The sequence below is a fragment of the Hemiscyllium ocellatum genome, chromosome 15, assembly GCF_020745735.1.
Source record: "Hemiscyllium ocellatum isolate sHemOce1 chromosome 15, sHemOce1.pat.X.cur, whole genome shotgun sequence".
Classification (NCBI taxonomy): domain Eukaryota; kingdom Metazoa; phylum Chordata; class Chondrichthyes; order Orectolobiformes; family Hemiscylliidae; genus Hemiscyllium; species Hemiscyllium ocellatum.
In genome coordinates, this window is record NC_083415.1 from 1599933 (window position 1) to 1625807 (window position 25875).

Genomic DNA, 25875 nt, shown 5'->3' on the forward strand with positions numbered 1-25875 from the left:
GCAATATATAAATGTGTGTCTTTGTTTCTTTATAATGTGAGAGTTAATAGGAACTTCCAGAAGTTCCCTTTTTAGACAATGAAGGAGGAGTTTGAAGTAAGGAAAGACACTTCCATTATCCAGCTAAACTGAAGACAGGTTGATTTCTAAACAACTAGTCAAAAGAAATGACAAAGAAAAGTTTGCAACCATAAACTTCAAGGACAATGTCACATTCAGGAACTAAAAAATCCATCAGACCTACATTTGTTCACAACAGTCAAACAGAATAAAACAATTCAGAGGATTCCAGGCTGAATGGCTTCTCTCTGTAAGAATGTACTGTAAAATTTGATGAACCTATGAATACATGTCTGAGAAACTGAGGCCAAAAAGCCAGCTTTCTCTTTAAGGGATTAAAATTCCTATATTTACCAGACTGCTGAATGGATTTGTTGCAAAGTTCTGGCAAGGGGCCCAGAGGAGATGAGGGCCTGGATTATTACTAACATTAAGACGGTGAGCTACGTTCCGAAGCATGACTAAAGCTGTTAAGATTGAAGGTGTTAATGATAAGTACAGGTCAAGGAATGATCTGTAGCATAGAACGTGCTGGTAGCTGAGTCAGGGTGATATTATAAAGGGGATAGGTGAGGGTTGCACACATAATGATCGAAACGTTGATGTGAGGATAGGGAGGAATCTTCCTTAGAACCCTATATTTCCCATGGCTAACCAACCTAGCCTGCACATCCCTGGACACAGTGGGCAATTTACCATGGCCAATCCACTGGGATGAAAAGAAATGAACTTATGTAGCATTTTGGCATATCTCTCAAAAGCATCCCACAACCCTTCACATTGGCATTCATTGGCATTCCTTTCTCCAGTTCCTTTTCCACACTTCCTCTTGGCACCAGGCCTTCTTAAAGAATTGTGTCCCTCAGACGGCAGGTAACTCTGAGTTAGTTTCTTCTGAACGAGGCACTCCCAAGCATTGACAACTTGTTGCGTTTCTTGAAGGAAGTTTTTGAAATGTTTCCTTTTCTTGTTCTTCCTTTTGGTGTTCAGGTAGAGTCCTTAAGCTTGATGAAGAAGATTTGCTTTGATAATGCAACAAAATACATTTTAATTAGAATCATTCTTTTAATTAATGATATGCAGCAGTAACCATTTTGAGCACAGCAAGTTCACAAACATCAATTGGCCAGGGCACCCACCAAAGCCCCTTGTTACCTGGAGATTACACTGAGGATCTTGAACCATTGTAAGTGAAGGTGAGAATGTATTGACTTACATAGCCATGCACTAAATTTGTTTTTTTTTAATAGAATCCCTACAGTATTTGGCCCATCAAGTCCACACCGACCCTCCAAAGAACATCCCACGCAGACCCACCCTACCCCAGCAACCTTGCATTTCTCATGGCTAACCTACCTAGCCTGCACATCCCTGAACACTGTAGGAAATGTAGCATGGCTAATCCACCCTATCTTGCACATCTTTGGATTGTGGGAGGAAACCAGGGCACCCAAAGGAAACTCACACAGACACGGGGAGAATATGCAAACTACACACAGACAGTCACCCAAGGCTGGAATCGAACCCAGGTCCCTGTTGCTGTGAGGCAGCAATGCTAACCGCGGAGCGATCATGCCACCCCAAAGGGTAGGTCAAACAGTAGGTTTTAAAGAATTTGTCAAGAAGAGGGAAACGATACAGAGAGGTAGAGAGATGTTGCGACAGTATTCCAGAGCCTGAAGTCTAGGCAACTGAAGACAGCCCCATAATTTATGAAGCTGAGGCTCCTCAAGATGCCTTTTCTGAAAAGCAGAGATATCCCAGAGGGTTGTAGGGATTGGAGGACATTACCAATTTAGGGAGGAGGTGAACCACAAAGAAGTTTGAAACATGGTTAAGAATTTTAACTTGTTAAAATCAAGAGTTCACTTATAACCAGGGGCCAATGTAAGCCAGTGAACACAAAGGTAGGAGATAACAGGACTTGGATGTGAGTTTAAGGCATGGGCAATAATGTTTCAAGTGATCTTAAGCTTCCAAAGGATAAAATGTGTAGGAGCGGATGAGAGTACATGGGAATTGTATGGTAATTGAAAGGTTTGGATAAAGATGTCAGCTACCAGAATCTCAGATGGGGGTAATTTTGGATAATGCTATGTAACTGGAAATACTCAGTCTTAGTGTCAGAAACTCTTCTGGGTGTCAAATGCGATGCCCAAGCTGAGAACAGCCTGGTTCAGTCAGCAGGAAAGTAGCTGAAGTTGGTAGCCGGGGAGCTGAACCTGTTGAATGAACTGATGAGGGTGGCTTTGATCTTCCAAAAAATGTAAATGAAAAAGTTTCTGCCCATTTGGTTTTGCTTGTCAGACAGGCATTCTGACAATTCAGAGATAGTGAAGGGTTTGAAAGAGGCAGTAGTGATGTATAAAAACAGAAATTGCTGGAAAAGTTCATCGGGTTTGGCAGCATCTGTGGAGAGAAATCAGAGTTAATGTTTTGGGTCAAGTGACTCTTCCTCGCAACTGATGGCAGCAATGAAAAGGTTAGTGTTATGCAGAAGACAGGGTGAGGGGAGTGGGTAAGGAGTAAATGATAGGTGTAAATGATTGGGGCAGCACAGTGGCTCAGTGGTTAGCACTGCTGCCTCACAGTGCCAGGGACCTGGGTTCGATTCTAGCCTTGAGTGACTATCTGTGTGGAGTTTGCATGTTCTCCCCATATCTGCACAGGTTTCCTTCAGGTGCTCTGGTTTCCTCCTGTGCTGGCCAGGTGAATTGGACATGCTCAATTGCCCAGAATGCTAAGTGTGTTAGTCAGGGGTAAATATAGGTAGGGGAGTGGGTCTGGGTGGATTAAACCTCAGAGGGTTGGTGTGGACTTGTTGGGCTGAAGTTCCTGTTTCCATACTGTAGGGAATCTAATCTAAACAGATGGGGATAGACCCCAAAGAGCAAGAAGAACAGTTGGACAAAGGAGTGGATAACTGTCAGCCTGGGAAAATGAATAGCTACTAATGAGGACTATTAGTGGCTAATGACGGATGGTGTATAATAGCAGACCATGTCATAACTAGGCCTGGTGTGTGGGGTTGGGATAAGGACATGGGCGAAGGTGTCTCAAGCCCTAAAACTGTTATACTCGGTATTGACTCCAGAAGGCTGTAGAATTCCTAAGTGGAAAATGAGGTGCTGTTGAGATGGCGATATACAATTGGTTTTGCAAGTATATTGTATATTGACAACCTGAAACTGTCTTTTAGGAAAATACTGGCAAGGTGGCAGAGTGGTTAGCACTACTGCCTCACAACACCAGAGACCTGGGTTCAATTCCCGCATCATTTGTGGAGTTTGTACATTCTCCCTGTGTCTGCGTGGGTTTCCTCCGGGTGCTCCGGTTTCCTCCCACAGTCCAAAAATGTGCAGGTTAGGTGAATTGGTCATGTTAAATTGCCCATAGTGTTAGGTGAAGGGCAAATATAGGGGAATGGATCTGGGTGGGTTGCTCTTCAGAGGGTTGGTGTGGACTTGTTGGGCCGAAGGGCCTGTTTTCACACTGTAAGTAATCTAATATTCTGTGGACGGCACAGTGGATAGCACTGCTGCCTCACAGCACCAGAGATCCGGGTTCAATTCCCACCTCAGGCAACTGTCTGTGTGGAGTTTGCACGTTCTCCCCATGTCTGCGTGGGTTTTCTCTGGGTGCTCCAGTTTCCTCCCACAGTCCAAAAAGGTACCAGTTAGGTGAATTGGCCATGCCAGTAGTGTTAACTGAAGGGGTAAATGTAGGGGAATGGGTCTGGGTGGGTTGCTCTTCGGAGGGTCACTGTGGACTTGTTAGGCCAAAGGGCCTGTTTCCACACTGTAAGTAATCTAAAAAGTTGGATGGGCTAGACAGTCTTTGTGCTGAATAATGTTAGTTGAAGGATGAATTTCGGTAGACAACAGATTAACAGTTAACTCATGATCTTCAAAACCTACCCGATGCAGCATGCAGCGATATTTAGGATCAAAGAAGAGCCATACTGAACTCAAAATGTGATTTGAGTTTCTCTAGCATTTTTTTTGCATTCATCCATACAGCGATAGTCAAAAATCTGTACTCGGTCCTTGATCAAACCCAAACACAGAGTGGGACAAGCAGTGTGACCCAGTCTTGCTGGGTCTTTTATTCACATTGTGTCCTTCCTGAAATTGTGCATGGCAGCTCTCCAGTGAATCCTCCTGCTTGATTATTCATGCTCTCCTTATTGTTGAATATAGGAATAGGGATGTCTTGCTGCAGTTATACAGGGCCTTGGTGAGACCACATATTGTGTGCAGTTTTGGGCTCCTACTCTGAGGAAGGGAATCCTTGGTATTGAGGGGAGTCTAACAAAGATTCACCAGGCTGATTCCCTGGATGGTAGGCCTGACATGAAGAAAGACTGGATTGACTGGGCTTGTATTTGCTGTAATTTAGAAGAATGAGGAGGTATCACAGAGAAGATAGGGGGAGGCATGGCCTTGTTAATCAAGGATAGTATAACAGAGGCTGAGAGAACTGCTGATGAGGACTCATCTACTGAGATAATGTGGGCTGAGGTTAGAAACAGAAGAGGAAAGGTCACATTGCTTGGAGTTTTTTATAGGCCTCCGCAGAGTTCCAGGGAAGTGGAAGAGAGGATTAGTAAAATTTTTCTGGGTAGGAGTGAAAGGAACAGAGTGGTCATTATGGGGGACTTTAACTTCCCCAACATTGACAGGAAATGCTATAACTCTAGTACGTTGGATGAATCAGTTTTTGTCCAACATGTACATTAGGGTTTCCCCCACAGTATGTCAAAGGGCCAACAAGAGGGGAGGCCACACTCAATCTGGTGCTTGGTAATGAACCAGGCCAGGTGTTTGACTTAGTTGTAGATAAGCACTTTGGAAAGAGAGGCCATAATTCAGTTACGTTTAGTTTAGCGATGGAAAGAGATAGGTATATACCACAGGTCAAGAGTTATCGATGGGGCAAGGGCAAATATAATGTGATTAGGCAAGAATTAGGATGCATAGAGTGGGGTAGCAAAATGGAAATGTGGAGCTGGTTTAAGGAACAGATATTGCGCGTCCTTGATAGGTATGTCCCTGCCAGGCAGGAAGGATGTGATAAGGTAAGGGAACCGTGGTTTACAACAGAAATTGCATCTCTTATTATTATGAAGAAGGAGGCTTATGTGATGATGTTGCAATGTTTAAAAGATTGGAGGATTGCAAATGTTGTGCCCTTGTTCAAGGAGGGCAGTAGAGATGACCCAGGTAATTATAGACCAGTGAGCCTTACTTCTGTTGTAGGAAAGGTTTTGGAAAGGATTATAAAAGATAAGATTTATAATCATCTAGCAAGCAACAATTTGATTTCAGATAGTCAACGTGGTTTCGTCAAGGGCAGGTCATGTCTCACAAACCTCATTGAGTTTTTGAGATGATAACCAAGCATGTAGATGAGGGTAGGGCAGTTGACGGGGTATACATGGAGGAGAAAGTGAGGTCTGCAGATGCTGGAGATCAGAGCTGAAAATGTGTTGCTGGAACAGCGCAGCAGGTCAGGCAGCATCCAAGGAACAGGAAATTCGACGTTTCGGGCATAAGCCCTTCATCAGGAATCAGTTTTACATGGACTTCAGCAAAGCCTTTGATAAGGTTCCACATGGTAGGCTGTTGGAGAAAACGCAGAGGCATGGGATTGAAGGTGATTTAGCGTTTGGATTAGAAACTGGCTTTCTGAAAGAAGGCAACGAGTGGTGGTTGATGAAAAATATTCAGCCTGGAGTTCGGTTACTAGTGGTGTGCCACAAGGATCTGTTTTGGGACCACTGCTGTTTGTCACTTTTATAAATGACTTCGACACAGGCATAGGTAGATGGATTAGTAAATTTACAGATGACACTAAAGTTGGTGGAGTAGTGGACAGTGTGGAAGAATGTTACAGGTTGCAGGAGGATTTGGATAAACTGCAGAATTGGGCTGAGAGGTGGCAAATGGAGTTCAATGCAGCTAAATGTGAGGTGATGCACTTTGGGAAGAATAACAGGAAGGCAGAGTACTGGATCTTGGTAATGTGGATATGCAGAGGGATCTTGAAGTCCATGTACATAGATCCCTGAAAGTTGCCACCCAGGTGGATAGTGCTGTTAAGAAGGCATACGGTGTGCTAGGTTTCATTTGTAGAGGAGTTGAGTTCTATAGCCGCAATATCATGCTGCAACTATACAAAATCGGTTAGAGCACTGGTCTCGTAAACCAGAGGGCGTGAGTTCAAATCTTTTATTTCTTTGAGAAGGTGACCAAGGAAGTGGATGAGGGTAAAGCAGTAGATGTTGTGTATATGGATTTTAGTAAGGCGTTCGATAAGGTTCCCCATGGTAGGCTAATGCTAAAACTTCGGAGGTATGGCATTGAGGATACATTAGAGGTTTGGATTAGGAATTGGCTGGCTGGAAGGAGACAGAGGGTAGTAGTTGATGGATTATGTTCATCTTGGAGCGCAGTTACTAGCGGTGTACCACAAGGATCTGTTTTGGGACCATTGCTTTTTGTTATCTTTATAAATGATCTAGAGGAAGGACTTGAAAGCTGGGTAAGCAAGTTTGCGGATGACACAAAAGTCGGTGGAGTTGTGGATAGTGAGGAAGGAAGTGGTAGGTTACAGCGGGATATAGATAAGTTGCAGAGCTGGGCGGAAATGTGGCAAATGGAATTCAATGTAGCTAAGTGCGAAGTCGTTCACTTTGGTAGGAATAACAAGATGATGGATTACTGGGCTAATGGTAGGCTACTTGGTAGTGTGGATGAGCAGAGGGATCTTGGTGTCCATGTACACAGATCTCTGAAAGTTGCCACCCAGGTAAATAGTGCTGTGAGGAAGGCATATGGTGTACTGGGCTTTATTGGCAGAGGAATTGAGTTCCGGAGTCCTGAGGTCATGTTGCAGTTGTATAAGACTCTGGTGAGGCCTCATCTGGAGTATTGTGTGCAGTTTTGGTCGCCATACTATAGGAAGGATGTGGAAGCTTTAGAACGAGTGCAGAGGAGGTTTACCAGGATGTTGCCTGGAATGGTAGGAAAATCTTATGAGGAAAGGCTGAGGCACTTGGGGCTGTTCTCATTGGAGAAGAGAAGGTTTAGGGGAGATCTGATAGAAGTGTATAAGATGATTAGGGGTTTAGATAGGGTAGATACTAAGAACCTTTTACCGCTAATGGAGTCAGGTGTTACTAGGGGACATAGCTTTAAATTAAGGGGTGGTAGGTATAGGACAGATGTTAGGGGTAGATTCTTCACACAGCGGGTTGTGAGTTCATGGAATGCCCTGCCCGTATCAGTGGTGAACTCTCCTTCTTTATGTTCATTTAAGCGGGCATTGGATAGGCATTTGGAAGTTATTGGGCTAGTATAGGTTAGGTAGGATTCGGTCGGCGCAACATCGAGGGCCGAAGGGCCTGTACTGCGCTGTATCCTTCTATGTTCTATGTTCTATGTAAAATGCTGGTGCAGCCACACTTGGAATATTGTGTACAGTTCTGGTCCCCATATTTTGGGAAGGATGTGGAAACATTGGAAAGGGTGCAGAGGTGATTTACCAGGATGTTGCCTGGTCTGGAGGGAAGGTCTTATAGGGAAAGGCTGAGAGACTTGAACCTGTTCTCATTGGCAAGAAGGAGGCTAAGAGGGGATTTGATAGAGACATACAAAATGATCAGAGGATAGGGGAGACAGTGAAAGTCTTTTTCCTAGGATGATGACATTAGCATGTACGAGGGGGCATAACTACAAATTGAGGGGTGATAGTTTTAAGACAGATGCCAGAGGCAGGTTCTTTATGTAGAGAGTAGTAAGGGCGGGGAATGCCCTACCTGTTAATATAGTCAACTCAGCCACATTAGGGAGATTTAAACAATCTTTAGACAAGCACATGGATGATTTTGAATCGTGTAGGGGGACAAGCTGAGAATAGTTCACAGGTCGGTTCAACATCGAGGGCCGAAGGGCCTGTTCTGCGCTGTACTGTTCTATGTTCTATGTTCTATGAAACATATTAAATCAGGCTAAATGCAGGAAGAATGTTCCCAAAATTGAGGAAACTCAGAATTAGGGGGTCACATAAGGACTGAGATGAGGAAGAGTATCTTCACGCAGAGTATAGTGAATCTGTGGAATTCTCTACCACAGAACACTGTTGGGGCAAGTTCATTAGATAGATTCAAGAGGGAGTTGGACATGGCCTGTGTGGGGATCAACGGGCATGGAGAGAAAGTGGGAGTGAGATACTGAGATTTCATGGTCAGCCATGATCATATTGATTGGTGGTGCGGACTTGAAAGGTTAAATGGCCTACTCCTGCATCTATTTGCTATGTTTCTATAACCGAAAGAAAACAACTCATCAACTCCTGGGTTTAGATTTGTGCTATCAAATTGCTTCTCCCTGGTTTTGTCCACCCAGATATCCATGCCGTGTTTCTCTGTGTGTTTATTTAAATGTATATGTAGATATTAAAAAGGAGTAGCATTTTAGTTATAGAGTTGTAAGTTAGCAATTCATATTTCCTTCCTGCTATTGGTTAAAATCAGTTTGATTACAATATATAGTAAAGTATTGTTTTGTTAATGAAAACTTGGTGTATGTATTCATAGATTCATAGAATCTCTGTGGAAGCAGGCCATTCAACCCATCAAGTCCACACTGACCCTCTGAAACGCATCCCACCCAGACACAGGCCCTTATCCTATCACCCTGCATTTCTCATGGCTAATTGACCTAACCTGAACATCCCTAGATAATTCAGGTTAATTTTTCATTGTTAATCCACTTAATCTGCACATTTTTGGACTGTGGGAGGAAACCTGAGCACTCAGAGGAAACCCAGGGAGACACGGGGAGAATGCGCAAACTCCACACAGAGAGTGGAATAGACCACAATGCTAATGACCAAGCCACCTGATTTAGACAATTAAGGAGCATAGGACAACTCAACAGCAAAATCAAACCTTCGCATTTATGGTGATTCTGGGAATAATGGGGTTTCGTTTCATCACATTACACAAGTGGGTCATGATCTAGCCCGCAAGGTTTGCTTGGAATGAAAGGTTAACTTGAAGGCTAGTATTATCAAGTCACTCGTTTGTTTCTATAAAATAATGTGAAACAGTGAATAACAACACAGTAGCTTTTCTGTTTGTCAATACTGGAATGAACCAGGACTTGTACTCCTTGCAATCTGTTCCATTATGTTCGAGCAACATTTCACTGTTGCCAAGCATGGTGTTAGAATGTAAGTGACTGATAGATGGTTATCAGTTCTGGGCAGGGCTGAGATTTGATTGTGGGCCCAAAGCCAACCTTCCCATTAAGTACTGGAAGGATGCAAACATCGGACTTCAATAGCATTGCAGTATAGAGACCTCAATATAAATGAGGAGATTTTGGTTCCTGCAATACTTCACCTGGGGCCTAGCTGTCTATTTGAGAGCAAGTTGTTGAGAAAGAAAGAACACACATTGATACATCGCTGTTCCCACAGTATAGATTGGGCTAAGGTCTATGAACCTTGCATCTAGCCTGACTGCTATCTTTTGCTATTGCTGGAGGGAAATATTGCAAGTTCAAGCTAGGCAGGGTAAAGGGATTGATACCTTGGGCTCAAGTTCAGTTAACCATAGCAGTAACTCAATTCATTGAAAGATTTAACTGTTTATTTAGCATCACGTTCCTCATATCCTCCCTGACAATATTATGGGTTTACCTACAATAAATGAACTGCGGAATTCAAGAAGGCAGCTCTTTATCACCTTCTCATGGGCAGCTAGGGAATGGGCAATAAATGTTGGCCAGCCAGCAACATCCACCTTCTGTAAAATATGCATAAATCTCATTTCAAGTGGCATAGTTCAGCAAAGTGGTGCACATTACTGGGCAGTTTAAAAACAACATGATAGCCAAGATCTCCAGCTCACCTTCAATCTAGTCCAACCTAGCAGCTATGAATCATTGAACTGATGTCATCACAAGCTACAGGTCATCAATATCAAAGATTCATTCAGTTTCTCTGTTGATTCAATCTGTATCCCATTCAAATTTATAGATGTCTTGTTATATCCTGAAGGCAACCTCATAATTAACTGTGCCCAGTCTTCTTTGACTAATTGTCATGCTCACTGGTTTAACATTGTTTGTAATTTCCCTTCTGGGTTCACTGCCACTATGAAAAATCAATGTGTTCGCTCCCAAAATACTGGACTAATTCTAAGTGACATGTATCACTTTCATGAGTAAAGGGAACAGGAGACCAACATTCAATAATGTTGGAACATCCTCAAACACATTGTTGTCCTAGTGATTGGGGTTTGAGGCAAAGTGAGGAATTCCAAAGGTGCGGAAGGTTCCAATAACATTATACAAGTTGAACATCTCTAGATTTCCTCTTGTGTGAATCTGAGTTGGAATTATATTGGAGTTGAAATAAGGAAAAGTGAGTACTGCAGAGGCTGGAGAGTAGAGTCAAGAGTGTGGTGCTGGTAAAACACTGCAGGTTAGGCAGCATCTGAGGAGCAGAAAAATCCTGATGCAGGACTTTTGCCCAAAATGTTCAACTCTTGGAGTTGAAATAATTCTACCTTATATTTAACTATTAATGAGACATGTGGCCCATTCTCAGTGTCCCAGGACCCACTGGGTTTAAGTTACAGTCCAATGGCTCATCCAGGCTGAAACTTCAGGGCCTTACTTAGCAATGCTGCACTTTGAGATGCGTTGTCTTCTGAGCAAGGTACTTAACTGACAATCCATCTGTCTCTGCAGCAGGGTCTGAAAAATCCACAGTACAATTCCAAAGAGGAGCAGTGGGGTTATCCTGGTGCCCTATTGAATATTTATCCCTCAGCCGACAGTACAAAAATAGACTACTTGTTTATTATCATATTTTTGTCAGTGGGATCTTGCTGTGTGCTCACATTCAAATCACAATGAAACTTCAGAAATGCTTCTTTGTAACTTAAGGTTTTGAGGTTATGCATGTGTTTAATAAATTCAAGATATTGTCTCTTCTTTACAGTCAGATGAAAATGACTCCACATTGAAATATAGAGGCATCAATAGAACAGTTTAGAGGCATTTGGATGGGTATATGAATAGGCAGGGTTTGGAGGGATATGGGCCGGGTGTTGGCAGATGGGACTAGATTGGGTTGGGATATCTAGTCGGCATGGGCGGGTTGGATCGAAGGTTCTGTTTCCGTGCTGTACATCTCTATGACTCTATGACTCTAAGTGGCCAGATCAGAGGGCAAACAACTGTGACTTTCAAAAGAGCAAAGCCCTTGTAGTAAAAGTCAGAATGTAAGGGCCAAGAGAGTGACTTCTGTGTGTGGACAGCTTGTTGAGTGCCTTCATATTGTCTTCAGTAATCAAAAGAAAACCCTCAGGAACATCAAGCCGAACCATGGTGAAGTGTTGGGAGCTCCTGGACTGGGAATGAGTGTGAGCATACCAAAGTGATGTATCACATCTCACTGTGGAGAACGAGTTTCACAAAATCCTGACACTTTGAACACTAAGAAATAAATCAATGCATAGATGTTTGTTGCATCTGATGACTTCATTTGAAATAAACTCTTTACTTTTGCAAGGGGGAATCATGTTGCATTCAGTTGTTTGGCATGTCTGTTGACTCTTTCCTGACTTGTGCCTGTTCATCAAGACTGTGTGTGTGGTCAACAAGATTCTGGAATGTAACAGGAGGCATCAGGCCAAGGACATTTGTAGAATTTGTAATTTCATTTACATTTGTTGTCATACAGAACCTGGTGAGAATCATCTCTGTATTTCTCTGAAGTGCAAAACACAATATCCTCCACCTGGTGTTAAAACTGCAGCAAATGGAGACTCTGGGTGGACTATGCTAGGAAGTGGTATTAACTCTCAACTAAGGTTTACAAAATTATGACGGGCATAGATAACGTGAATGGTAAAGGTCTTTTCCCTAGATTGGGGGAGTTCAGAATTCAGGGGCATATTTTTATGGTGAGAGAAGAATTTTGAATAGGGACCTGAGAGGCAATATTTTAACACCAAGGATGGTTTGTATGTGGAATGAATTGCCAGAGAAAGTGTTAGATGCAGGTACAATTACAACATTTTTAAAAAATTTGTACAGGTACAGGATAGGAAAGGTTTAGAGGGATATGGGCCAAACACAAGCATGTGAAACTATTTAGTTGGGGAAATGTGGTCGACCTTTCAAATAAAAAATTAACTAGAGGCCATTTTCTCTGTCAAGTGGGGCAGACGGGCTCTCACAGTGCTGTTCAAGGAAGAGCAGGCCAATTCTCTCTCATAGATTAGTTAATATCAATCCCTCAACCAACATCATGGAAACAAATTGCCTGATTATTGCTATTTGTGAATATGTTGCCTGCCCCTTCGTTATAGTTGTGACTACAATTTAACAATCGTTCATTAGATCTCAAACTGAGGGCCTATCCCATGCTGCGTTTGCCATTCATCGACTGGTCTGCGCCTTTTCCCATCTCCAGCTAAACAATTAGTTGCCTCCAGGGAGAAGGCTGGTGTTAATCATTACCATGACTCATACCCCCTGCACCATTATAGGAGGTAGGGCCTAGCAATAGCTAGGTGAATGAGCACAAGCCTTCTGCTGGGTGTTAGCCAGCTATTTATTAATTGGAATTCCTGTCTCTGCTCCCTGGGGCTGCCTGAAACATGCCTCAAACCTATAGCCCTCTGACGCAGAAGACAGGATTCTGATACTGGCTATCTCCAAGATTGTGGCTGAGTTTGAACAAGGACTCTTCATTTATAGGATGTAAGCATCTCTGGCTAGGCCAGCATTTATTACCCATCCCTAAATGCACAGAGAGCAGTTAAGAGTCAACCATATTTCTGCAGATCTGGAGTCACATGTTAGTAGACCAGGTAAGGAGGGCTGTTTTCCTTCCCTAAAGGAAGTTAGTGAGCCAGATGAGTTTTTCCCACAACAGATTCATTAGACTCTTAATTCCAGACTTTTAATCAAATTCAAATATCTCCATCTGCTGTGTCAGGACTCGAACCTGTGTCCCTAGGACATTACCTGGGTTGTCTAGATTAACAATGCAGTGAGAATATCTCTAGACCATTGCTTCCCCACTTACACTTATATTTCCACCTCTGTAACAGTACCTGACTTCACCCCCCTCTCTCTCTGATTAGTTGCAGCTATAACCCTTTTTCATGCCTTTTTCTCTAGACCAGACTATCCTGCTCCTCGGATGCTGCCCAACCTACTGTGCTTTTCCAGCATCACTCTAATCTTGACTCTGATCTCCAGCATCTGCAAGTACTCACTTCTACCCAGACAATTCCAATATCACTTCTTCCTGGTCTCCCACATTTTGCACTCCACAAACTTAAGATCATCTAAAACTCTGCCTAATGTGTGCCAAGTCCTGTTCCATTACCACTCTCCTGTGTTCATTGACCTAATTTGGTTCCTAGCTGCGTAGCACACTGAGTGTTCTCATTCTTATTTCCATGGCTACAACCTTCCCTATCTCTGCTTTCTCATCGAACATCACAGCCTGAAAGATCTCCATGCTTATCCAACTTTGGCCTTTTCAGCATCACCAATTTTAAGCAATTGCCTTTGCTGGCTGAATCTTCAGTTATCTTGGCCCTAAACTTGGAAATTCCTTCCTTCCAGTTCTCCAATTTAAAGATACTTCTTTAAATCCAGCTCTTTGGCCAAGCTTTTGGACATCTGACCCAATATCTCCTGACATCATTTAGATCATCTTTTCACAGAATAGAAGATTAGAGATTCCTACAGTGTGGATATAGGTGATTCAACCCATCAAGTCCACACTAACCCTCTGAAGAACATCCACCTGATCCCTGTAACCCTGCATTTTCCACGACCAATCCACCTAACCTGCACATGGTTTGGACTGTGGGAGATAACCAGAGCACCCCCACATAGACAGTTGCCCAAGGGTGGACTTGAACTGGCACTATGATGGAGCCACTGTGCTGCCCTGTGTTTAATAATTCTCCTTTGAAGTACCCCAAGATATTTACTTTGTTAACATCACCCTAAAACCTTTTTTGTTTGTCTAAAACTTCTGCCTCAGATCTCAATGGCAAACAACAACTTGGTCAACAATCCATTTAATATAGTGCACCTTATTTACATTAATAAATAGTAGGACAGATTCATAATGGTACCAGCTGCTTAGACATCCCATAGTCCCTGATGAAGAGTCATATAGATCCGAAACATTAGCTTACTGTCTCTCCAGCATCTGCAATAATTTGCTCCTGCAGCCTCGGTCCTGTCTCAGGTGGTCCATCTATTGATAGTTCTCCTGGTATGTCTTCTAGAGCAGGTGGCGAAACTTGCCTCCCCAGCTGCAGTGATGAGTTGTTTATGGTATCTTTTCTTCATACCCTTTTCCTTGCTCTGATTATGTTAAATAAGGTAATAACTGGCTTTGACCCATTTCACTGGTTTCCAAAGACCGGTGTGAACCAGGCACCCTCTGCCTCCAGCAACAAACAAGAAACCCCATGTCTACATCCTCCTATTGATCTTAAACTGATTACTAGATTTCAGTGACATAACAACAAAACACAAAATGTGGTTCCATTTTCAGCACAGATTACCACTCATACAGTGGAGACTGAGAAGCAGCATTATGATCAGCATGAGAACCATTGCACCAGATCCTGTGAACAGAGATTACTGAGCTGCTTTCCTTATTTTCCCTCCATCCTTGTTTTTTTTTCCCTATAAGGGGGTTAAAGTTTTAATGAGTAGAGTCATATGCCAATGCTTCATAAATGTTTACCTGTAGATAGAGTCGAAAAGTATGGTGCTGGAAAAGCACAGCAAGTCAGGCAGCATCTGAGGAGCAGGAGAGTCGATGTTTCAAGCATAAGCCCTTCATCAGAAATGTGCAGGGGGAAAGGGGCTGAGAGATAATAGGAGGGAGGGGCTGGGGATCCAAGGTAGCTGAGAAGGCAATAAGTAGATGCAGGTAGGATGATGATAAGTCGGAGGGGAGAGTGGAGTGAATAGGTGGGAAGGAAGATGGACAGTTAGAACAGTTCAGGAGGATGGTGCTGAGTTGGAGGAGTGGATCTGGGATGAAGTGGGGGTAGAGACATGAGGAAACTGGTGAAATCATGATGATGCCATGTGGTTGGAGGGTCCCAAGTCGGAAGACTCTCCTGCTCCTCGGATGCTGCCTGACCAACTGTGCTTTTCCAGCATCACACGTTTTGACTCTGATCTCTAGTATCTGCAGTCCTCACTTTCTTCTACTAATCAAGGCAATCAAGGGTTACTGGGAAAGGGCAGGAAAGCGGACATGAGGAGTGTTGGATCAGCCATGATCCTACCGAATGGTGAAGCAGAATCGAGGGGCCGAATGGCCTACTTTGGTTCCTATTTCTACTGGTCATATATGCAAGCCTTTCCTAACTGTGCTCTGCATCCATCCAGAACTATTCCATCTACCATGCCCACACTTACCTTGGTGTCCATATAGAAGTTGATTTTAATGGAGAGGCAGCCCTTTCTCCCAAGTACTGAGTAGTTTAATTCCACATCCACCAAATGGATGGTGCAGGCACTTTGAAAATAAACAGAAGCTATTTTTATATGTACTGCTTAAAGAATAAATACAGCTGCAATGTTTTGAGGTGTGTGGCCTGTACTCTTCTCATGACGATCAACCCACTGCAAATGGAACCTTATTGTCAAGATCACTCCTGGACACTGAATATACCACAAAGGCTAAGATATCTACCACTGTTCTGGACAATGCAAACAGAAGGTTTACTATAGCCAAGAAACAGGCCAACGAGTGGTTGATGGGGTTTTATTTAGACAAATGTGTAGTGTTATATTATGGAAAGGCAGACCATTAATTGGAGGATTGTTGCCGAACAAAGAGACTTAGGTGTGCAGGTGCATACATTGTTGAAAGTGAAATCACAGATAAACAGGGTGGTGAAAAAGGCATTTGGTACTCTTGCCTTCATTGGTCAGAACATTGAGTATAGGAGTTGGGATACAGCTATATAAGACATTGGTTGGGCCAATTTTGGAATACTGCATTCGATTCTGGTTGCTCCTCTGTAGGAAGCTGTTGTTAGAATTGAAAGGGTGCAGAAAAGGTTTGCAAGGATATTGCTGGAACCAAAGGATCTGAAATATTGGGAGAGGCTGAATAGGCTGGAGCTTTTTTTCCCTGAAGCATCAGAGGCTGAGGGATGACTTTATAAAGGTTTATAAAGTCATGACGGGCATGGATAGGGCGACTGGTCAAAGTCTTTTTCCTAGGGTGGGGAAATCCAAAACTAGAGGGCATAGGGTGAGAGGAAGAAGATTTTAAAAAGACCTGAGGGGCAATTTTTTCACACAGAGTGTGGTGGTGTGTGGAATGCACTGCCCAAGGAAGTGGTGGAGGCTGGGACAACAATAATATTTAAAAGGCATCTGGATGTGTATATGGATAGGAAGGGTTGGAGGGTTATGGACCAAGTGCTGGCAAGTAGCACTAGGTTAGATTGGGATATTGTCAACATGGACAAGTTGGACTGAAGGGTCTGTTTTTGTGCTGTATGACTCTAAAATTGTTGAATTGTGAATAAGATACTGGTGTCAGCGATGTATTCAGGTCAAGAATAGAAGATTCTCAGTTCAATCATTGTTGGAGAACCTTTGGATATAACTGACCAATAACAAAAACACTTTCACCTTTGATGAAGAATCAAATGTCAGCCAACATGTACATTGTAAGTTTTTCGGTCATGTGACTTTGGATTTATTTCAAGCAAGTACATAGTGGGAAGTTGTGGTCAGACAAGCTGCTCAAAATGATAGATTGGCTCAGTAGTTAGCACTGCTGCTTGACAGCGCCAAGGACCCAAGTTCAATTCCCACCTCAAGCGACTGCGTGGAGTTTGCACATTCTCCCTGTGTCTATGTGGGTTTCCTCCTGGTGCTCTGGTTTCCTCCCACAGTCCAAAGATATGTAGGTTATATGAATTGGCCATGCTAAATTGCCCATAGTGTTCAGGGTTGTGTAGGTTAGATGCATTAGTCAGGAGTAAATATAGAGTATTAGGGTAGGGGAATGGGTCTGGGTGGGTTACTCTTCAGAGGATCAGTGTGGACTTATTGGCCAAATGGCTGTTTCCACACAGTGGGGATTCTCTGATTCCATGGTTTATGACAAATGGACAATAAATGAGACATGCTGGGAAATTGAAACAGGCCTTGGCCAGAAGTGACTGAGCTCAAAGGTGCTAGAATAAGCATGCTGCAGAATCCAGACAGGCTACAGCTACAGACAGACAGAATGTAATTGACCCAGCAGCTGCAGACAATGCAATATATTGGAATTGGAATTGAATAGAATCGACCTGAATGCCATCCCCAGGCCAATCAGAAACATTGAGTTAAAAAATGAGGTCTGCAGATGCTGGAGATCACAGCTGCAAATGTGTTGCTGGTCAAAGCACAGCAGGCCAGGCAGCATCTCAGGAATAGAGAATTCGACGTTTCGAGCATAAGCCCTTCATCAGGAATAATTGAGTTGTCTACCAGATGAAGGGGAGCCTCACATCCTTATTTGAAAAGGGCTACCTGAGCTGTATGTCCCCTAACACCTCCAGGAATGGATGCTCAGGACCATCCTGCCATCGACATGTCAACGCCTGGTTGGGTCGAATCAATCAGGTAATTGAACCCTGATCAATCTATGGGTGAACATCGAAGACCCTCCCAAAAAAGTGCGAAGACTTCTAAGTATAATAATGGCTGCAACACCACCCTCAGGAGTGGAAGCTTGAGACCAGCCACCGTGGAGAGGAGAAGATACCCCTGGGACCACAGGGAGAAGACCAGCCAATCACCACCACGTGGATCAAAGCCAAACTCTCATGTGGTGGGATATGATCATCCAGAGTTAAGGCACAAGGTGGGTTATTAGATTTATGGTGTAAATTGTTATCTTGTAGAGTATTTTATTGTTATAGTAATTGTGTTAATTTTAAATATTATTTATTATTAAGAGCCAACTTTGCTAGACATATGAGTTAAGCACTGTGTGGCAGGCGCAACAAAGTGCTACACTAAGAAAGGAACTGGACATATTCTTTCTTGTCGGTGAGTGTTCTGTCACTCCCATTGCTACTTATACCTATTGCAAGTGAACAGTCTCAGTCAAGTTTAGGCCAAGTCCTAATCAACAGGACTTTATCACACTGCTGTTTGTGGGAACTTGCTGTGTGTAAATTGACTACTGTCATTCATAGTGGCTGCATTTCAAAAAGGTGTGTTCGTGGTTACAAACCGATGTCCTAAGGGTTAATATTAAATATGCAAATAGCCACCCTACATCATGTGGTGACATAGTAGTTTACCAGGTTGAAGAGGTTTAGCAGGATGTTGCCTGGATTAGAGGATATGAGCTTTAAGGAGTGGCTAGGAAAATACTTGTTGCTTTCTCTGAAGTGGCAGAGGCTCGGGGAGACTTGATAGAAGTCTATAAAATGATGAAATGTATACATAAGGTTGACAGTCAGAATCTTTTTCCCAGAATTGAAATGTCTAAAACTAGAGGACATGCATTTAATGGGGAAAGTTTAAAGGAGATGTGAGAGGCAAGTTTTTTACATAGAGAATGGTAGGAGTCTGGAACATGCTGCCGTTGGGTGGTGGTAGAGGCAGATATGAAAAGGGGGTTTTTAGGTAAGCAAGTGAATATGCAAGGTATGGAAGGATATAGACCAAAAGCAGGCAGAAAGGGTTAGTTTAATTTGACGTTGTGTTTGGCACAACAATGTGGGCCGAAGGGCCCTTTCCAGTGCTGTGCTGCCCCATGTCAGAAGTCACGTGACACTAGGTTAGAATCCAACAGGTTTATTTGAAATCACAAGCTTTTGAAGTGCTGCTCTGTCATTAGGTGCAGTGACACTCTTGACTCCAGAGAGAGATGGCTTTGTGTTCAACATCACGTGAATAGCTTGCACTTTGTTGAATATCTTGTTCTCACTCAAAGCCTAGACTCATCATTCTCTTTATAGAACATGCTAAGGAACCAGCTTCTTCCCAGAGCCACCAACATGCCTACAGACTAAGATCATGAAAGGTGCAATATAATGCCATTATGTCAAAGAATATATTCCTGTGTGAGCTTTGACATGCAGCAGACATGTACTTGCCAGTAGTTGCAAACTCAGCAATTCTGATCAAACTGCTTTCAATAAGTGTTAAGTTGGTTCCATTAACTGAGGCTGGAAGCCTTGATACTGAGTAGACTCATGTAAAGATGGTGTCTCAGTGATTGTGCTAACCAGGCAACAACACACACTGTAAACAAGGCGGACTATATGACCCTGCAGCGTGTTGCTAGTTACTGAAAGCAAACATAATCTCAGTTGTAAGGGCTCTCAATCTGTCCAGCTCTGCACAATCACCAATGTTCACTTCTGGCATAGCTTCAAGGCTGTTAACTGTGAATTGCAGGCACCACCTCATACTTTGCTAGCTTTCGAACCAAGCATCTCAATGCCTTGTTTCTGGGCAAGTTGTGATTGCGTGGGTTTAATGATCCATGATTTATTTAATTCTCTTAGACATGGCCTATTTAAGGGGATATGTGCACCAGACCATGAAGAAATGGAATTGAGCGCTTGCCTGGCAGCATTCTTATTCTCAAAGTCCCTCTTGGTGAACCACTGCAAATTTCTTGTTTAATTCAATCCTATTTTCAATTCATCTGAACCATTTTCAAAAGTAGAAAATGTGCAGAATGAGTTAGAAGGTCCCCTGTTTGAAAGTAAAGACCAGAGCAAGGAGATAGGGAGGTAGAAAGGAGTCATCAGAGGGTAGAAATAGAAAAGGAAATGAAGGTAAAATGTAGGGAAGGAGAAGAGAAGGTGAAGAAGATTGTGACAAATGGGTTCAAATCACACCATGGCAAATGATGCAATTTAAATTCAATCAAAATCAGGAACTAAAAGCCTAACGATGATCGTGAAACTATTATCAACCCCATCTGGTTCTCTAATGTCCTTTAAGGAAGGACATTACTAGTCTAAATGTGACTCCAGACTCACAGTAAAGTGCTTAACCCCCAGATACCCTCTGAAATGTAAAAATTGTAACAATCACGACAAAGTTTCAAAAACAGAATGAAACCAGATGGAGCACTAGGCATCAGAAACATCAACAGCAAACATAACCCTGTGATCCTGTAGAGTCCTCCTTACTGACATCTGGGAGCTAGCGCCAAGACTAGAGATCGAGAAGGACAAGGGCAGCTGATGCATTGGACCACCACAATCTACAAGATCCCGTCCAAAACACTCACCATCCTGACTTGGAAGTATATCACCATTCTTTTAGTTGCTGCCTCAAAATCCTGGAATTCTCTTTGAATAAGACAATTAGCCTACCTTCAATCCATGTACTACTGCAGCGGTTCAAAAACACAGCTCACCATATTCTCAAGGGACAATATGGATAGACCAATAAATACAGGCCTAGTCAGTGACACCCCACATCCCATGGAATGAGCAAATGAATTGGATAGTGAAAGGCAATGGAAAGGAAGGAATGAGAAAGAGAAACAAGAAGGACAAGGAGCATGGAAAGGGAACTGATGAGATGTCTACACTCAGGAATTGGCTGGACTTCTCATGGTGTGATCGATCCTTGGGAGAAGTGCTGAGAATGCAGGGTCTGTGGGCGAGGAGGTACACCCCTCCTTCAGGGCAACTCAGAGCCTCCTAGAAATGATAATCACCTCCCCTCACTGAGTGAGGAGCTCCATTATAAAACCTGCAGAGCAACGACACATTTGTGAAACTGCTAAATATGTCAAGGACACCAAAATAGAAAAGTTCGGACCGGTCCAAGATTCAACTGGTCTGTACTGGTATTTACTCGTTCAGAACTGGTCTCAGCTGGGGGTGACCGATTTCCTGGCAATGCAGTAGGGTCAGCAGAGATCCAATAGGGATTGTGGATTTGGCACCAATCCTATTCGTTGACTCTTAGATTGTACCCATCCCACGCCAGCCGCCTGAAATTTTATTGGTTACTGTCTCAGGATTGGATATGTTCAGCCAAAAATAATCTGTCTGTTTAGCATGTTTAGCACCTTTGTGTGCATAGAATTGCAACAATTGCACAAGCAGCAATTTCAAAGGAGGTTTGCAAATGTTGACAGGCATACCTTGCCTTAATTGATTCTTGAAAACAAACTGAGAATACACGTGAACTAATATATTTGCAATGTGCACGTATGTCAGGGCTGTCAAAGTGGGAGAGGAGGTGTCAGAGTAGGGGAGGGAGCATCAGAGGAGAGTGTCAGAGTTGGGGAGGGGTGTGAAACTGAAGGAAAGGGAGTTAGAGTGTGGGAGGGGTGTTAGCATGGTTGGTGTTAGTGTGTCACAGTGGGGGTAGGTGTGTCAGAATGGGGTAAGGAGCGTCAGAGTGGGGAGAGGGTGTCAGAGTCAGGGAGGACTCATCAGAGTCAGGGAGTGGATGCCACATTGAGGAAGGGTGTGTCAGAGTGGGGGAGGGTAAGAGACTGGGAGAGGGTGTATCATAGTTGGAGTGGGGGCGTCAGAGTGGGGGAAGGAGCGTCAGAGTGGGGAAGGGATGTCGGAGTGCTAGAGGATAATTCAGAGTGGGGAGGGAGTGTCACAGTCGGATGTCTGACTGGGAGGGTGGTATTGGAGTGGAGATGGGGATGTTAGTGTGGGGGAGGGTGTGTCACAGTGGGGGTGGAGGTGTCAGAATGGGGGAAGGAGCATCTGATTCAGGGAGGGGGTGTCAGAGTCAAGAAGGACACGTTAGAATTAGGGAGTGGATGTCACAGTGGGGAAGGGTGTCTCAGAGTAGGGGAGGAGTGTTGGAGTTGGGGAGGGAGTGTTAGAGTGCAAAGGGGGGTGTCAGAGTCAGGGAGGGAGTGTTGGGTGTGTCAGAGTATGGAGGGATGGGTTTTCAGAGTTGAGGAGAGATTGTAAGACATGGCCCAGTGCTGCTGGCCGTGGTCAGGAGTTTATAAGCAGAGAGCAATGCACCATGAAAATGTTTCCCATCTCAATAACTGTCTGCCAAAAAAACGTTCTTCCAGATCACAGGTAGTGTATACATTTGGTAGAATTATTGGTGACTGTCTAAAACATGCAGTGGTTCTTTGAAAGTGCTCCTGAGAAACCTGTTTAAAGCCCCCCTGGAGATATTTGACATATATATTGCTCAATCTTGAATAACAATTCTTTGTGTTCTTTTCATGTTATGCAACTGAGGTATGTAGATTCTGTTTATTTGAACTTAGCGGGAGGGGTTATTTCAGATTGAAGCTTAGACAGTACTGAGAGGCTCAGGAAATGTGAATGTGGAAAAGACGTTTCCATTAGTAAGAGAGACTTGGAGCCGAGGGCACAACCTCAGAGTGAAGGGTTGACCTTTTAGAACTGAGATGAGGAGGAGTTTCATCAGTCTGAGGGGGGCTAATCTGTGGAATTCATTGTCGCAGAGGGCTGTAGAGACCAAGTGGTTGAGTGTATTTAAGACAGAGATAGATAAGTTCTTGATTAGTAAGGGGATCAAGGGTTAAAGACAGAAGGTAGAAGAATGAGCTTGAGAAACATCAGCCATGATCAAATGGTAGAGCAAACCCAGTGGGTCGAATAGCCTAATTCCACTCCTATATCTTACAATCTTACAATTAAAGCTAATACATAAAGTACAGAGGGATCTCAAGACACACACGAATAGACTGCAACAATGCAGAGTGACAGTGGCCTCTGCTCATGTCATAATATGCTGGTCATTCATGCATTTGTATGTTGAGTTCTCAAAGCGACGCTACTCTTTAAGTGATAGTCCCCAGTACACACAAATAGGTAGCTTCCAAATGCAGAAGACAGGAATTACATGTGGCCAGACCAAGTCAGAGGAAAGATTTCCTCTCCCGATGAGCATGACAAACCAGTTGGAGTTTTTTGGATTATCTATCACTTTTACCAACACCAGCTATTTACTTCCAAATTTTAAAAACTGGATGGTGGTGGGTTTGAATGGACATTCTCTGGATACTGAGTCTATCCATAACCACTGCACTTCAGTATGATGGTGGGTTCTGTAGGCGATGTGCACAGGTAACCATAAAAGCATGGGCCAGTTCTTTAAAAGAGGGGATTTATGAACTAGCAATGATCCTGAACTCAACTCAGAACGCAGAGAAACAAGGAAGTACAGGGTCAGAAACAGTTAACTCAGAAACATGAAGTTTGAATGACATCACCAATTGTGGTCCTACCTTTGGATTAATCTGCAAGTGAAGAAATGCAAGACATCAGCTTTAACTTTTGAAGGGCTCCTGACAGAAAGAAAGGGAGGAATAATAACCTTTTTCTAAACTGACTGGAAGAAACACATAAGGAGCTCACTGGCAGGTGACATGCTGTCTTTGAGGTGGTCTGGATATTGATTTGAAGTGAACATGTTCCAGCAGGTGACTTGGCAACCTCTGAGCAAGAGGTTTCTGTAATTTGCCCATCTCTTTATGTTATATTTAGTTGGAATCAAAATATGGTAACATGCAACAAGTAGGGAGAGTAGGAGGTGTAGAGTGAGTTAAGGCTTTGGCCCAAATTGTTCACTATAATAATCACTGATTGTGGTACAGGGGCATATTGGTCTGTACTCGGATGTGCTGGGGTACTCCAGTCTGTAAAATCAGGGGTTTACATCCTCGTCTCTGAGGATATAGGAATCATAGAATCGCTACAGCGTGGAAGCAGGCTATTTGGTCCATCAAGTCGATACACAACCCTCCAAAGATCATCCCACCCAGATACACGACCCCACTCTATCCCTGTAATCTACATTTGCCATGGCTAATGTACTTAGCCCACACATCCTGAGATACTATGGGCAATTTAGCTTTGCCAATCTGCCTAACCTGTATATCTTTGGACTGTGGGAGGAAACCGGAGCATCTGGAAGAAAGTCATGCACATGCAATGTTAGATAAACTCAAGCACACTTATCCTTGTGCTCATTGACCTATGCTAACACCATTGGTTATAAAATCAATCTTCCTTGCATTGAAGACCCTCCCCGGCATCATCCCTCCCTATCTATGTCATGTCATCCAGTCCAGCAAGCTTCCGAGACCTCTGCACTCCTCCAATCTTAGTCTATTGTTCATCCCTCACCTGCCTTCAGCCACTGAAGCTTGATCCTGTAGAATTCCTTCACTAAACTTTGGACCTCTCCTTCATTACTTACAATCCTCCTGGCAATGTCTCTTCTACAAGAAGTGTCAGCCACACTTTATGGGTCTCGGTGCCATGCCTTCCTCGGTAAATATTCTTTGCTGTTGACACAAGATTGGGAGCAAAAACAACATTGAGAATTTCTGTTTCCAGAAACCATATGACACTCAGAACATGCCCAAAAGGATTTAAAAATTTCTGGCCAATGAATGCTCAGATCAGTTTGGATGTCAGATAATTATAGATCTGCCTTTAGATATAGAGTCTCCTGGACTCAAAGCAATTTACTGAGTTCACGGTCTAGGTCTGCAAAGAAAGCACTGGCTTTGCAGGCTTTAGTGAATAAAGCACTTCCCCCAGTACATGGTGCCCTGCTTTGAACCACTAGACCTCAACTGATAACCGGCACTCATTAGCAATATCACTGAAAAGATGGAAGGAAAGAAATTATAGATCTAACAGAGAGGAGTCATGTTCAGAAAGAGACTATAAGCTAATTTACTCTTCTTTCTAACCCAGCGTTGTCCCTGCCCTGAGATTGTTTGATGGTGATAGTGTAGAGAAAACTTTATTCAGTGTATCTAACCTCATACCCTACTTGTCTGGGAGAGTTTGACAATACAGTGTAGAGGAAGCTTTATTCTGTATCTAACCCTGAGGCTGTCACTGTCCTGGGAGTGTTTGATGGGTACAGTGTTGTGGAAGTTTTACTTTTGGTTCACTTTCACTTTTAAAAATAAAGGGAACCTTATCTTTCATTTAAAGTGTAGAGGAGCTTTACTCTTTATCTAACCTCATGCTGTTCTTATCCTGGGAGTCATAGAGTCATAGAGATGTGCAGTACAACAGACCCTTTGGTCCAACTCGTCCATGTTGATCAGATATCCTAAATTAATCTAGTCCCATTTTCCAGTACCTGGTCCAAGTCCCTCCAAACCCTTCCTATTCATGTACCCATCCAGATGTCTTTTAAATATTGTAATTATACCAGCCTCCACCACTTCCTCTGGCAGCTCATTCCATACACGCACCTATGAAAAAGGGTATGGAAAAGTTGGCCCTTCGGTCCTTTTTAAATTTTACCCCTCTCACCCTAAGCCTATGCCCTCTAGTTCTGGACAACACCACCCCAGGAAAAATACTTTGTCTAAATACCCTGTCCAAACCTCTCATGATGTTATAACCCTCTATAAGTCACCCCTTGGCCTCTGACGCAGGACAAACAACCTTAGCCTATTCAGTCTCTCTCTGTAGCTCAAACCCTCCAACAACAGCAACATCCATTTTTTGTGAACCCTTTCAGGTTTCACAACATCCTTCCGATAGGTGTTGGATGGGGGCAGAGTTGAAGGATAATTACTTTCCCTTGTGCTTTATTTTTAGTTTAAAAGAGGGAGAAGGAGCTTTATTCTGTATCTAATGCTATACTATTTGATGGGGACCGTGGAAGAGGAACTGTATTGTATATCTAACAATATGCCGTCCACTCTGTGGGAGTGTTGGATTGATTATGAAGGGACAGTTATAATCTCAGTGTTCTCTGCCCC